At 34.8% G+C, this 16,918-nt stretch overlaps 1 protein-coding gene and 1 long non-coding RNA gene across 8 annotated transcripts in view; both read left to right on the top strand.

Annotated features, from left to right (window-relative positions):
* LOC103317675 (protein strawberry notch) overlaps positions 1–16,918 on the top strand; it is a 340,816-nt gene that overhangs the window by 148,420 nt on the left and 175,478 nt on the right. The gene's annotated exons all lie outside the window — the stretch shown is intronic.
* On the top strand, positions 10,147–15,020 carry LOC116415726. The gene is made up of 4 exons (XR_004226308.1): positions 10,147–11,013; positions 12,970–13,071; positions 14,617–14,685; positions 14,769–15,020. It is a non-coding gene; the product is annotated as an uncharacterized LOC116415726 (long non-coding RNA).

Below are 16,918 nucleotides of genomic sequence, written 5' to 3' on the forward strand. Positions count from 1 at the left end.
CTCTCTCTCTCTCTCTCTCTCTCTCTCTCTCTCTCTCTCTCTCTCTCTCTATCCAGTGATTGCAGCCTGGATTGAGTATTCAGCACAATCATTTGTACATAAAAAATCGCGATTAAATTTCGAATTCAGTTTTATATTAAAAGCCAAAGTGTCCATGCATACAGCATTAAAAAATCGTGAGTAAAACTTTGAATTTAACTAAAACGTAACCGAATTTTTGACGCGACGTAAATACAAAGCTGCCAAGAATTTGCTATATGTTGTTGATACGGTTGCTATGCATTAAGTTATAGGTAACCACTGCGAGTTTCAACATAAAAGATTTTCGAATATCGAATACAATTAAAATTAGAACTGCAGTAGAAATATTTTCAACTTATAAATTACTGTGCGCGCGATACTATCAGGAGTAGAGCTCGAGTAGAACTGCCCGTTGCGCCGCACGATCCGCCTTATAAAGGCGCGCGGCACGGATGTGTATAGGTAAAAAACGGTAATACGATCATGGAGCAGAACATTGAGTTAATTGACAGTGTACAAAAAGATATAATTCAAACAGAAAATACTTTTCATAGTCTTATCACTCTCAATAATTACGTGAAATATAAAAAAGAATATATTTTATACTTAAATATTCGTAGCCTTAATGGTAATTTTTTACAACTGCAAGCACTTATTGAGAGCTTAAATACTAAGCCTAGTATTATAGTTTGCGTCGAAACTTGGATCATAGATTATTACAACTATTTTAATCTGAACGAATACAAATTATATTATAATAATAGCAAAATAAACAAATCGGATGGTATAGTGATGTATATTGAGAATTCCATTATTGAAAGTACTCAAATGATTGAAATAGGTAAACTTAAAATAATTAATTCAATCATTGAAACTGATAATGGCAATATAGAGATATCAGCACTATACAGATCACATGACATTCCAAAAATTGAATTTATTACCAATATAAAACAATTACTATATAAGAAGAAATATGCTAATAATCACTTAATTATAGGTGATTTTAACATTGACCTATTAAATCTAGATAATATTAGTCAGAACAATTTTTTGGATAATGGTTATCTACCGGGATTTCAAGGTATTACTAGACCGTCCAATAGGAATAATAACACTGGAACATGCATTGATAATATATTTACTAAAGCTAAGACAATACACACTTTACATTTTAAATTATTAAGTACAGTAACAGATCATTACCCATTATTTACAGCATTAAGTAAATTTAAGAAAAAAAAATATAGAAGAATCAATAACCCAAATATATGTAGCTGTGAATACATTGTTAGAAAAAATAAATAATTGTGTACAACGGGCTATTTTCATAAAGAAATTAAACAATAAACACAATAACAAAGTACCCAGAAGTAAATGGATCATTAAGGCAATACTAAATTCTTGCGAAAGAAAAGAAATACTATACAAATTATGGAAAACTGAACCAGTTAATGTGAATCTGAAGATAGAATATCGGAATTATATTAAAATTTTAAATAGGGTAATTAAAGAAGCAAAAATAATATATGATAGAGATCAGGTTGTAAAAAATAGTGATAATCCCAGAAACCTGTGGAGAGTAATCAAACAAAAACTAGGTAAAAATGCGAAAAAAGATAGAAATATAAACCAGATTTATGATGATAGGAAAAATTTAATAAATAATCATACAGATATTGCTAACCATTTCAACTCTTACTTTAGTAGCATCGGCAAAACATTGAGTGATCAAATAGTGCAACCAGTGAATGTAAACGTCAAATTACCAAAGATAAATAATAATTCTATTTTTATTACGCCTACTAATTACTTTGAAATTACTGGAATAATTCAAAATATGAAATTAAAAAATGGAGGAGTAGACAACATAAACTCTAAATCCCTAAAAACTCTAACACAGTACATAGTAGACCCACTGGTACATATTATAAATATATGCATAGAAAATTCTATATGGCCGACTGCGTTAAAAAATGCTGATATAATATCGATACATAAAACTGGAAACAAGAGGAATATAACTAATTATAGAGCAATATCTTTAATATCCAATGTAGCAAAGATCTTCGAAAAAATCATTTATAATAGAATATTGAGTTTTATTTTGTTAAAAATAGAGGTGCGAAAGATGCTCTGGCAGAAATAACCAATATTATTTATGAGAAATTAGACAATAGTACCCCGATTGCAATCATTTTTCTCGATCTTGCGAAAGCTTTTGATACGGTAGATCATAAGATACTACTTGATAAACTTTACAACTATGGAATCAGAGGCACGGCACACAAACTTATAACAAGTTATCTGGAAGGTAGAAATCAAAGAGTAAAAATTAATGACTGTATAAGCGAATCCAAAACAATTACTACGGGTGTACCACAAGGTACTATCTTAGGTCCACTGTTTTTTATTATATATGATAATGATCTCTTGCAAAATATGCCTGCAAATTCAATAATATCATATGCGGATGATACAGCAATTATTTCGACGGATAGTTCTTGGACAGGAGTAGAGGAAAAAATGACAAAGCCATAGGAGTTTATAATGATCTGCCAAATAACCTAAAAACTTTAAGCTCTAAGAATTATACTTATAAACTAAGAGAATGGGTTAAGTTTCACATGTAAAAAAAAAAATCTTTTTTATAAAATTAATAAGAAATATTGATAATGTATTTATAAATTGCTATGTATTCTGTATACAAATTTTATTAAAACGTTATTAATCAATCTTTCATATTGTAAAACTGTTAAAGTGTAAGTTAGGTACTACATATCTTGAAATAGATTTTATTTTAGTTATAAGGAACTATAGTTAGTAAGTATACCGGCCTCCCGAACAGGTAACTGCGTTTACCTCTGCGGGAATTTTACTATTAGTTAAGAGTAAGGTAAGAGTTATCCGGGCTTAAGTCGCGATCCCGATACCTATAGGACTTTATCTTGAATAAATCGTGAAAGTCAATCAACTACAAGTGTTTTTCTATTGAATATATCTATCCTATATAGGCCTGACTACAGCCCAAGCAGTTAAACCCAAGTAAGTAAAATTCAATAATTAATTATAGATCGGAATTGTGAATTAGCAAAATTTAAGTGGATTCTCTTGAAAACTGGAAAAGCTAAGACAACTTTTCTCGATAGATTTAAGTTCAGTAGACAACAATTTGTAAGTCGCATAGTTTAAAAAAAAATGTTATAAATATTGAAAAAAGCATTTATCGATAAAAAAAAAGATTTTATCGATAAAATAACAAAATGGGCCTTTTTACCTTGAATTTTGGGGCCCCCGACTATTGTGAGCCTTCCAAATATTTTTCTCTTATTCCACATAACTCAAACTATACTCTAACCAAATTTCATCCAATTCCGTTCACTCAATTGTGAGATATTAGGATTTAATACAAAAAATAAAATTTTTACACTGTGTGGCGCATGCCAATACTGACGCAAGATGGCAGTATGTCTGAGGTAGCCGCCAACGCCAATTGCCATGTACCCTCACGTTGGAATTAAAATTACTTAACCTACTTGCCACTGTGAGGACGATAGAGATATAAGCTATGCAGTTTTCAATTATGCAAAGTATACAGGGTGAGAAACAAAATTATGAAGCTAACTGTTTTTTTACTCCTTTTTACTCCAGTTATCGCGTCACGTATAAAAAACGATTCATAGTATACAGGGTGAGAAAAAAAAAATTTGAATCTTAATATCTTTAAAACTAACTGGTTTCGTAAACAATCCAAACATAGGGATCGAAGTGCTATATAAGGCTGACTAAATCCAAAATGTGAACTTGATTAATGCCTTTTTACTCAAGTTACCGCGTCACGTAGAAAAACGACTTTTTTCAGTTGTTGATTTTTTTCTCAGGATCTGCCCTATGAAATGACTTAAAATTAAAGTGAAGTATAGTCCTAAAAACTTTCAATAATCATGATTTTTTAGAATGATTCAAAATTTAGTTTTCGAGTTAAAACAATTTTAAAAATTTGCGCTTTATGGTGAGTAATAAAAAACGACGAACGATAATATAAATTTTCGGCGGTAAAAAAATAGGTAATTTTATTCTCTTTAAGGTACATACTAAGCAATTTACTTTCATCAACTTTTCCAATAACTTTATTAGAAAAAACTGAAATCTCAAAACTGAAAAAACAGTACTAGTACTAGTAAAAACAAAGAAAATAAGACTTGGTGGATTGAAATCCACTGAGTAGAAGCTGAGCTAGAGGCGATACGAACGAACACACACACACACACACACACACACACACATCCATACTGACATTGTAACGGGGTTCACTTTCGGGGGAAAACTCGGTGATATTCAACTGGATCACAACCTGTCGGTGCGACGGAGAACTCTCTCAACGTCCTCGATTTACCCGCGTTGCAACGCAGCTCGTCTTTAGAGCTGCTTCGCGAACGGCGTGTTCGCACGTGTGCTACCTCTCCGCACTCTCCTGTGCGGAGCCGGCTTCTCAGTTTTGCGTTGCAACCGCTTGTTGCAACGCCCGCGGAGGCGGCGCACAGTGGTCTCAAAATCAAAAAAATGGGACAAATTCAGTCTTAGATCGAGTATTCAATAAAACCCATTTTTTAAAATTGAAAACATATCTTGATGTACCTAGGAATGGAATAGGATACCGCTTTTTTGTATTATAAACCCGCATATAAGGTTAAAAATCGATAAAGTTAACCTAAAATGAAATCATTATTTCCGCAATTAACGCTTTTCTCTCCGCGCATTCTTGCGTCCTCATTGTGCTCAAGCGTCATGGTACCACCATCTTCAGCGCTGGACGCCCGTCCTACGGACGAAGCTAGCGGATTCAAGCTCTTGCACCTCTGACCTTTCTACGGTCTTAATCCGCTTTGCGTCCAATTTGCTTGCGCTGTTCATTAGTAGGTGTAAGATTTCGTAGGACTATCACACTGCGACGTGTCCCCTTCCCTGGACTTGCTTCGCTCAAAGCGCGAGCGCGCCCTCGCGTCTGACCTTCCCTGGGGTAACAATGATCCATCCCGGGGTAAACTTTCTGGTAGCTCTACACGAGTTTGCACTGTCTCAGTGCGTCGAGACAGGCACGGGAAGGACTTTGGGGCGGAGGCTGTCGAGTCTAACTCCTTAGCGCTCTCGTAATCAGACCTCCTGCACCGTCTAGTGTTCTGCGCCTGTGAAGTTCTCGTTTCACAACCGCTGTCCCCTGCGTTGGGACAGTCGCGCCACCAATGCGTCAATCGTCCACAGGTCTAGCACTCGAGCCTTTTACGCGCTCTTCTGGACATGATGCTTGACTGCATTATTTGGCTCAGAGCAACTTTCCCTTTCATGCGTCCACATATCCAGCATCTTTTTTCAGTTTCGCGTGCATGCTTCGATGCGCCGATCATCGTCTTGTTCGTCCGATCGACCTTCGCGCTATGCTGGTGTTTCCTCTTATGCGATCGGCCATCTTGCGCTCTTTGCGTCTGCTTGCCGTGGGGCAAGTGGCCTTTCTGGACCGCGGGTTTCCGTTCACCCTTGTGCCTTCGCTCGACTCGCTCGACGAGGCGTGATCCACTGGACGAAGGAACGCTTTCCCTTGCTTCCTCTTTGCTCTGGCTTTTAGGGCTCGGGCTATTGCGTCGTACTTCGTTTACCTGCTTGGTTTTGCTCTTCTGCGAAGTACTGGACGCTGACGCTGTCTTCCGCTGTGGTTTCGCTTGGCGTGCGTCTTTGCTCCGCGCCGGCGAGTGGACTTTTCGTCTGATTCATCTCTGGCTTCTCGAGACGTTTCACCTTCTCTTCTAACTCTCGCAACTGATGAAGCATTCTCCTCATTTCCTCTAGAAGTCGCGTGTACGTGAGGGTCTTAGAATCTCCCTCACGCAACTCGTTGCATGACGAACAAAGCTCCGAAGTCCTCTGTGACTCTGTGTCCGAACTGAGCTCTTCGTTGAGAGATATTTCGCTGTCCAGCGTTGGTGACGTCTCGCTCGTCGTTGAGGCTCGCAGTTCTCGGCTGGTCTTGGCTCTCGGCTGCTTTATTCAGCAGTCTACGCACTCTTTGTCGGCACCGTCGAATCCGCTATCCTGCGCAATTCGTGCCGCGACTGTTTTGTAGACACTCGGCAACGCGATTTCTACAAACGTGAGTAGCCTTACGTCTTTCTCGTCTTGAATGACGTCTCTGCCAAGCTCTTCAGCGATGATGAAATCTTCCTCGATATTATCGCCTAAAATGCATAATTTAAAACATAATTCAAAAGTCTGGATAGAGTGTGGTACATATGGAAAGAAGCAAATAATTAATCTTAATACGTTATACATAACTCTTGGAAATACTTTATGCACAGCCCTACCAGGTTTTCATGCATTAACAGGTTGTGATGCAAATCCATCCTTCTGTAGAAAAGGAAAAAACAATCCTTTGAAAATTTTATGTAAATCAGAAGAGTATCAAGAAGCATTCACTGATTTGGGTAATGATAAATGGAATAAAGATGACGTTTTTACAATTTTAGAATCTTATGTATGTAAAATATATGGCATAAAAACGAATACGGTTAACGATGCTCGATACCAAATATTTACACGCAATTATATGGTGAAGAACATTAATGAAGCATTTAAAAAAAAATCTGAAAAACGTTGATGCTTCGAATTTTCTCCCATGTCAAGATGAATTAAAACAACAATTGTTGAGGGCTAGGTTTATAGCAAATGCGTGGACCAATGCAACAAAAAAAAATTGCTAGAGATCTAAATCCTTTAGAACATGGTTGGGTCGTTGCTGACAATAAATTCGACTTTCTATGGTTCACGGGATCCCAATTTCCGGAAACAGTTCGAGATATTATTATAGAAGATGATGATATAGAAGAAAATACATCGTGTGAAAGCGATGAATCAGAAAATAATTAATTGAAGTCATATATATATATATAACTGTATGTATTCGTAATCTTATTTTTTATCATAATATAAAATTTTATATCAAATACATAGTGCAAAATCTAATTTTCCCAGTTCTGCGCATTTGTTGTTGATTTTTTTTGCACTTATCCCTCACCTACACTTCTGTCAATTTTTTTCTAGCACATTGGCGGCTTGAAGAAGCCGTATGCAAAAAGGCAGAAGTTTACTTTGTGACGTAAGTAGAAATAAATTGTTTGGCACTTCCGGTACTTCCTCCGCCATCTTGTCTCCAACATCCGCTTCTGCCAACTTTTTTATTTATTAAGAACGTCATTACCTACATTCCTGCAAATTTTCAAGCTTGTACCTTATGACGTAAGTTGAATCTTTGGATTGGCATGTTCGAAAATACACCCACACATACGTCCCCCATGTACACTTCTGCCTATGCGGCTATGTCTACTTCAAAATGTAAGATACTGATTTCGGTGGAGAACAACCTTGTACCTTATGACGACGATTTTAACTGGCTGGCTCTTGGACTATATGGTTTGTATTTTTGCAGAGACTGCAAAATTTGCTCGCACGCATTTCCAATGATTTTACTTCGGTACAATTTTTTATGTTATGACCGATTTTGTTACAATATTACAATATGTACAGTTTTCCTCTCTTCTAGCAATATTTCCTAAATTCTTCAATTTTCTACACTTATATACAGGGTGACCACGCATTTTGCAATAATTACACTTTATTTGACTATTATTTGTATTTTGAAAATTAGTATTTTGATTGTTATAGTTGCTATATTTTCTAAAGTTATTAGAGTTTTAACTAACATTTTGATATTTAGTATTTGAACTATTAAAACTTTGCTGTTTATTACCTATTTGAGGACAGTTTTTAGCTGAGTGACTTTTTTCATCACAGACTTGACATTGAATATTCATTTGAAAAGATTTTGTCTTGTGTTGCGCTATTAATATTTTGACTTGTTTACATTCTATGGCTCCATGGTCTTCTGCATTACAAATTGAGCACATTATATAAATCTGTTATTTGCAATCGGACTTCTTACTAACGGGCAGTACTTTACTGGATGTCCAAGTTGATTGCATCGTTTGCATATAACCTCTGGGCATGCTTTTATCGTATGGCCCGTGCTATTGCAAAATTCACATGAATTGATAACATCTGCCTTTTTTGTACAGGCAGTTGGATCATGACCACTTTCTTTACATTTCCAACAAAATTCATATTCTATTATAAATGGGCATTGAGTCACTGTATGGCCCATAACCTGGTAATATTGGCAATGATTGCCTTTAATTTTATTCAGTTTACACGCGTCTATAGAATGCCCTTGATTATTGCAAAATTTACAAATCAATTCAATTTTATCCTTGACTTTTCTGCAGTTGTTCGACAAATGCTCCTTGTTTTTACAATATACACATCCCGAATTATGACAGAATAATGCTTCATGCCCATAACTGTCACAGATTTGACACGCGTATATAGTAGCATTACTTGTATTGTGATTATGTGAATTACTATATATATTATTTATTTTATGGCATAAAATTCCTCTTTTATTGAATTTCGATTCTATTTCTATAGCTTTTGTAATGGCTTCTGTTAAATTGGTTACTGCTCCCAATTCTATTCTGATTTCTTGCTTTAATCCTCCCTTAAAACCTTGAAAAGCATCATTATTTATTTTAGTTTCAAACGCGGCCTTTTCTGTTGCTGTGAGACCTTGTACTTCTTTGCTCTCCTTAATCTTCAGCTCTAACTCTTGCAATCTATTGGCAAAACTAAGAACCGATTCGTCCGGTTTTTGCAAAATTTCTTCAATTTACCCATACAGAGAGTGCATATTCTCAGTAGATGGGTATATCTGTCGTATTGCTTTTATGAAATCTTCAATAGTATTGATTGTTGCATTCAACATTGCCTTGTAAGTTTCCCCTTTTAATTTAATTTTCAAAATTGGAATTAAATTAGCTTGATCTGCTGCTGATAACATATTCTTGGCATGTTTCAATTTTTCGATGTATTCATTAACCGAAATATTTTTTCCATCAAATTCTGGCACCAAATTAGCTACATATTTTAACGATAAGCGTAGCGGATTCTCCGCCATGTTGATATCGTTGGCACGATTGCCGTCAAGAAGATTATCAAAATCAAAAGTAAAATTAAACTTTGAATTACTTGGGTTTCCAATTAAGCTAGGCTGGTCACTAATACCTTCTATATCTATTAACGATATCTCCTCAACTCCTTGTAGAAATTTGGTATTATTAACCGTTCTGTCTAGGCCTATTGGAATCGCTGTGGCTGGTGTTATAGGTGAAAATGTTGAATGATTTGGCTTTTCTACTATCTCAAATTCTTTTTGTTTTGCAGGTGTTAGCGGTATACTTAGGCTTGGATGGTTTTTATTAAGCTGCTTGATTTGCTTTTTGATTGCTCCTGTAGTTCGCCCTGATGTTGTATCTTCTTCTTCAAGTCCTTATTTTCTTTCAAAATTTCTTGAATTTCTAAATTCTGTTTACTTTGCTGATCTGTATCGGGTGTTACTATTTGTTGGCTATCTTCTAGCTTTTTATTATTTATATCAGATAATAGTACTTGCTGACTATCTTTTATCCATCTGCTGTTTGTCGGCGGCGATCGAATTATTTTCTTACTTTTTGTGAATGGGTTTTGGATATTAGGGATTACTATGTCCTTTGTTAATGCTGGATTTTCACGAACAGCGTTTCTAGATAATCTTGGCCTCTGAGTGTCGTTTTTATTTACTTCTTTCTTATTATCACTCATTTGATAATCTCATTTTTGTTACCTTTTTCTTTATTATAAAATATTATTTAGTCCGAATTTTAGAATTTCAAATCGCTTACAAACAATTCAAACGAAATTTTACTGTCCTACTTATATTTTAACACTCGATCTACTTTCTAGGTATGCGCGTAATTAATTTCTTCACATATGTTTTGTATATTCTCGTTTGACCTAGTGACACAAGCGCTACCAATTTGAAGCGCTTCTTTCAATCGCCTTGCTGACACTGCAACGTCAACACTTTAACTTACTTTTGGGGTATGAATATTTATATATGTAATTTATATTTGTTTATATTTACAAATGCAACTGTAGTTTGATTAATTTGTTAAAATTGTCCCTCTTTTTTTATATGTAACTTTTCTGTTAAGACTCTATAATTCGATTTGTATCGGAACCAATGTTAAGTCGAAATTCCGACCTATAATTAATTATTGAATTTTTACTTATTTGGGTTTAACTGCTTGGGCTGGAAACTCTGCTGCTGTGCTGTAGTCAGGCTTATACAGGATGGATACATTCAATGGAAAAACACTTGTAGTTGATTGACTTTCACGATTTATTCAAGATAAAGTTTTATAGGTATCGGGAGCAACTTGCAACTTAAGCCTGGATAACTCTTGTCGACGGCTAGGAGCGTCGTACAAGAGTCCAGATCGAGTGTATAATTACAACTGGTCGCTCGGCGTATACAGGGGATACTCATTAACCTCGCTGATCTACTTATTAATCTCAGTCGTCAGTTTTCGGCTTCGTAACGATTCCGCTGATATTGCTTAAATGCAATACGTCGTAGATAAATTTAAACGTTTTCTATCACAAACATTTAATAGCCATTGTTTAAAATTGTCATCATTATTGGATACACGAAGTTTGGATTCAATATCATGCGTCTAAAATTCGTCCATAAATAGCCATACTTTACTGAATTTTCGATAACTTCAATTCGACTACCGTGTCGAACTATTGGTAATGTTTGTCTAAAATCTCTTAAAAAGAGTATAGATTTTCCACCAAATATTACTGTTACGTCACATAAATCTTGAAGAAAATGATTAACTGCTTTAAAAGCAAATTTCGGTGTCATTGATATTTCAACCCATATTATAATTTGTACATCTTTAAGTTTTCAGTCATTAATATTCAGTGGCAATTTAAATGTCGTATGTACTGTGCTTCCATTACTAAGTAAGATTGCTGCAATAATGGTCCAAGCAACATATAAAAAAGGTATATTATGTCATTTTAAGTAATCTATTAAAATATTAAGTAAAAAACTTTTTGTAACACAAGCACGATTTTCGCGTTTTTCGTACCTATTAAGCGGGCGTAAAGTAACTTTAACGGCAAAAAAAATGAAAAACGCCCGCTAAAATTTTTTAAAGAAAATTATCAGTAGTTCACATCAAATAAAGGTATATGAGTCTGTGGGTGTGTATATGATTATGTACATATGCGTATGTGTGCGGGTGCGTAAACGTGGAAATCAGTACATGCGTTACAAAAATATGGTGTACACCAAGGGCTGAGTGGGCTTTTAGGCTTTGTGTGGTTGCAGTACTCGTCTGCGGCTCGTAAACGCCCTCACCTTCGGCTCTGGCTAACTCGCCTTGACTCGGTCTAAGAAAGCCCACTCTACGCCCTTGGTACACAATATACTATTTAAATGCCTAGGACATCTAGTGAAATTTGATGGCAACCCGATTTGTATGTTTTCAGCATCTCCTTTTTTGTGCATATAATCCATCATACCTTTATTGCAATCGCTTCGTAAAATATTTTGATTTTTTCTTATAAAATATAATTTGGAGCTTTCTAATCTAACAAACGCATCTATTATTGCCTGTTGAGATACCTTTGCCTAAATTTAGATGCGGATTAAATTCATTTCTTACACTAACTCTATAATTTAAAAACTGCAAATTAGTAATATTATTTTTACCAAATTTACACTTCATATTAGGCATCCATTTATAACCACTATTTGGATAAATAAGTGGATATGTCATTGGATCAGCGCGTTTACTTATAAGAGGTATGCTTATCGGTTTATCATGCGTTGAATATATAACAATATCACGTTCGATTGGTGGATGGCAATCTTCACCAACAAATATCATTGCAACTTCATTACATGTAGTTTCATTATATCTATTTTTATCTAATTTATCATTTCTTGTAATTGACATTATAATATTTTTTGATTTGCAATTCCTTTCATTAGACCGTTTTAATGCTTCTTTTTCTACCTTATACATCATTTTATAAGCTTTAGAATGTGGATTCATTTTTCTCAATAAACTGTCTAATTAACTTAGTAAATCTAATTTTGCATCACGATTATTTTTATCATTTTTACGTTGATTCGTTGTCATTTCATTATCCAGAAAAGCATAAACATTGTGATATACTTAAGCACAAATTCTAATATACCAGATAATTTGTCGAAATTAGCTCCAAAACTTGCAAACGCCAAAGAATAATTATATGATCGTATATTTTTTAGCCAATAATTTTAATTCTTCTGGGTAACAAGGATTTTCTGGTAAATTTATTTTACCCTTATGACAACAGTTAGACAATTTATTTCGAATATACTCAAAAGCAAAATGTTTTGCATTATAATATTTACAAATCTCATACAAGGGACCTAAAAAATTTTTTGTAATCAGATTTTCATCAAATTGTATGTTTGCTATTCGGCCTACAATATTTCAAGTTTGAGTAAATGTCACATTTCTTTGAGCCCTATTTTTAATACATTCATTATTTTTTATCACGTCATAATAAATATTATTATAAACTTATTTTAAATTCAATACCTTACCTTATATTTTAAAAAATTTACAGATATAATAGAAAATTCTGAAAAGCTATTAGACGTCTCAAAAAAATAAGTCATTATTTTAAGAAACGTCTCAAGAAATAATTTACTATGTACACTGCGCGTGAATTGATCCACGGTATTGCTACCAAATCCGACCGTCACAAAAAAATCACATGGCCATAGTCAACAAAGGAGGAGTTTTCATGTAGCTGTCATAGCGACAGTCGTGGCGACAGTAATAATACCGTGGATCAATTCACGCGCAGTGTATGTGTTATAAAAATACATTTTTAAATTATTACTACTCTTAATCATGCTTACTTATAGATATTTTAATGCATTAAAAAAAATTATTTTAGCAAATGAGTACACTACTACAACTGCTCCTTCAGAGATGATTAAAAAATTACGTTTTATTGATTTAGCTACAAAAACTAGAGCATCAACGTCATTCACTGAAGGTAATTAAATTTATGTCATAATTTATTTAGATAGTTAATATATAATCATGATTCAAATATTATTTAGCCTTCAACTGCAAAATAAAACAAGTTTACTAGAGTGACAAACAATATCGTATGCACATATATGTCAAAAATGAAAAACAAATCTTGTATATATATTTATAAAAAAAATATTATTTCTTGACAGAACAATTATTATATTTTCATCTTTTTAGATAAATATGTTTCAAATATAAATTACATTGTACATTTCATTGTGATTGTGTTTGAGCGTGTGCATGCGTGTTCATGTATGTATATGTGCTTATGAATTATATATATATATATTCATATAATTATATATATATATATATATATATATATATATATATATATATATATATATATATATATATATATATATATATATATATATATATATATATATATCATTCTTATATATATATATATATATAAGATGCATCTTTGTTATTAATGGCACGTTTATTATATTTAAGTCCTGAAACAAATTTTAAATTATAATGCATAAAAAGATCATCTTCACACAAAGATACACAATCAAAGAATACAAAAATTAAACAACATACTAAACATAATCAAAATTTGGACAAAAACACTAAGTATACCTTAATATTATACAATACATGCCTTTGCCTTAGTAGTAATGAAACAATAAATCCAATATATTTACAAGCTTCTCTTTGTCTCTATACATCCAGACCTATGTGAATTTCCATATTTGTCGTGTATGATTTCTCATGTATGATGTGTTGTTGCAGTATACATGTATAACTACTAACTCTATCCCATAATTTTTTGGTTTGTTGTTGTTTTTTATATACAGGAAATAATTGTTAGTTTATTTTTCATATCAGTAGATTGATGAGATTTTTTACTTTTAAGAGTAACAAGAGATTCCGTCCGATGTCTGTTTTTTAAATTTTACTTTTGCTGTTATACGAAAACTAATAGGTCTACAGATCTAATGTTTTGCACATACATTTCTTCTATAACTGTAAAAATATAATCAAATTTGAATTGTTATTAACTTAAATACTTTCAATATGGAACTAAAACTCTATTTAATTCTGAACATCTATGCACAATACAAATTAAATGTAAATATAAATCATGAGCACTCTGGGACATGTTAGTTTTCAAATAAGAGCAAAAGAAAAATTTAAAAACAAATATCAGACTTGTTACAAAATCACTTGTTACTGTTAAAAGTAAACATTCTCACTAACAAACTTATACAAATTTTTTTTTAAATTTAAAATTGTTTAGATCTCTAAGATTATTTGTATTTCTTTAATAATAAAAAATATATTTAGGAAATTAAAATGTTAATATCGCTTTGAGAGTTTAGCGTTATGTTGAAATTTAATAATCGAGATTTTCGCACGATTAATTCTTTGCTTAATAATTGCCAATACTTGAAAAATAGGTTTTCCATCAGTAACTTTAATTGCCAATTTTCTACCAAGATTATTTATCACCTAAATATTTATATTTGAAATGATTTATTCCTGTATGTTTCAGATTATCGTCAACATTAAAATTCAACAATGGATTCATTTAATGCAATAAATAATTTGCATAAACATAAAAGTAATATATATTACATAATGATTAAAATATTTTACATCTTTAAGAATTTGTTCAGGATAATAAAACTAATTATTTAATTGTAGGAAAATATAGATGTACAAGAAGCGGAAAAAGACATCAATTCAAGATTTTAAACAAAGATCGAAAGGCGACCCAAAAAAAATTTGCAAACTATGTTTTTAGCAATGTTGATTGCGGCTTATAATACATCAATATTATTAAAATTTGTACTGTATTTTCTCGAAAAAATTTACAAATAGAGTATATATAAAAAATGTATATAAAATACATTAGGATCTGTGAAATAAACTTCTCAGCGCCGTTATAATCCGTTATTCCTAGAGTTTAGCAACTCTTTTGGTACTTCGCCGGGTCAATCAGCATGCTTCGAAATTTTTATTTGCATGCACAAGTTTTAATTAGATTTATATACATAATATTCATAACTAGCACTTTTCAGTGCTCATTTAAATATGGGCTTTCGAGCGCTCTTGCCCCTCTCACCGGGTAATCAACAGGGACGAGCTGCTAGAGATTATCAGCCAGCCAGACGACCTTTCTCCAGGAAGCAACCGTCAGGACGACCCACCGATCAGCCCAACGTCACTCTCCAGAGTAGCAGCCACGCCATCATCAGCTCCAGCAGACTCTCCGGATCCACTACCGTCGCCCTCGAGGAGAGGGGCCAAACGCTTTCTCCGCTCTACACAGAGCGCTCTCCGCTCTACGCAGAGCGTTCTCCGTTTTACACGGAGCACCTTCTGCTTTGCACACGGAGCGCTCTCTCCAAAGACCCTTCGGAGCTTCTCCCCCTCTCGTTATAACTGGGTGAGGTAGCCTTCACCGGGTTGGGTGGCCCTCCCTCGTCCAAACTCGATCCAAGAGTCCACCTAGAGAGGCCCGAGCAGTGTCCGCTCTCTTGGCAACGAAGAAGCTACAACAAGAAGCCTCAGCAGGCCTCTCTGCCTGCTTCACCCGTCTGTTCTGCCTACTTGGGAGTAGGCCCATCTCATCCACAGGGAGCAAGCACACGCCAAACAAGATAGCACGTGGACTCTCTCTCTCTCTCTCTCACTCTCTCTCTCTCTCTCTCTCTCTCTCTCTCTCTCTCTCTCTCTCTCTCTCTCGGTCTCTTCTCGACGACACCGCTCTTTGGTGGTGGGCGTACAGCGACGCATGCCAACCCCGGGCACACCGACACACACGTCACTCCTTTCCCTACTTTGAGCAAGAAGGATTGAGCGGGTCTTGGCTCGGCGATCTGCCGATTTCTCGCCAGTTCCATGCGCCAACTCCATCCCCCAATAGACCCCCTTATATCAAAGAAATAAAACTATATCAAAATTTTTATATAGTTTTTATAGAGTTTCATATTTTTTGGTAGTCGATGTGCCGTCATTCAGAAGGTGATTTGAACTTTGCTGTGCTCTATGTGTGTATGTGTGCGTGTGTGTGTGAGAGAGAAAGAAAATATAGACTATTCCAATATGATTACAATGTTTCCTATGGGGTAAGATTATTCACGGTTGAGAATTACTTTGGTTTTCCGTGTTCTCGCAAAACGGCGGTCAAGGTTACTTCTTAATTTACGGCACAATTCGTTGCGAAGACGCGATTTACATCTAATAATACGCGACTCTGTCCGTGCTTCAAAACGCGACTTCTCAGTTCAAAGAACGACCTTCAATAATACGCGAGTTCTCGATTTTCCAAGAAACAACTGACTGCTGTATTCAGCACTTCTCCGCGATATTCGTACACTAGTGGTCCAAGATGGTGGTAACGTCACTCAAACCGACGTGACTCGACCAAAATGGCGACCGACAATTCTTCTTTGGAGGAAATCCTGAAAAATGCGACTTCTACTTTTATAGCCGGGGACCTTGGTTTCATGAAATCGCGAGAATAACCAGGACTCAGAGGCCCGTTGTGGCACAATAATAGGAGGAGGGAATCCTCGGTCGTAATTGCCTGACGCCGGCGTTACTCAGGAGTTTTCTCTTCTACGAGTCGCTGCCTACTTCCGCGTCTGAAAATTCGAGTCTTTTAGTCTCGACTTACTGGCTCCAACAATCTGACACGCGACTTGCTTCGTTCGTCTTACCTCTGTCTGCACAGACTCCGAGATCGCGTCATCTACTGAACCGGACTATTCTGCTGAGCTTATCTCGCGTGGTTCTCACAACACCAAAATTCTGAGAAACGGCCATCTTACTTGCGACAACTCCGTTCG

The sequence above is a fragment of the Nasonia vitripennis genome (genome assembly GCF_009193385.2).
Source record: "Nasonia vitripennis strain AsymCx chromosome 1 unlocalized genomic scaffold, Nvit_psr_1.1 chr1_random0005, whole genome shotgun sequence".
Lineage (NCBI taxonomy): Eukaryota > Metazoa > Arthropoda > Insecta > Hymenoptera > Pteromalidae > Nasonia > Nasonia vitripennis.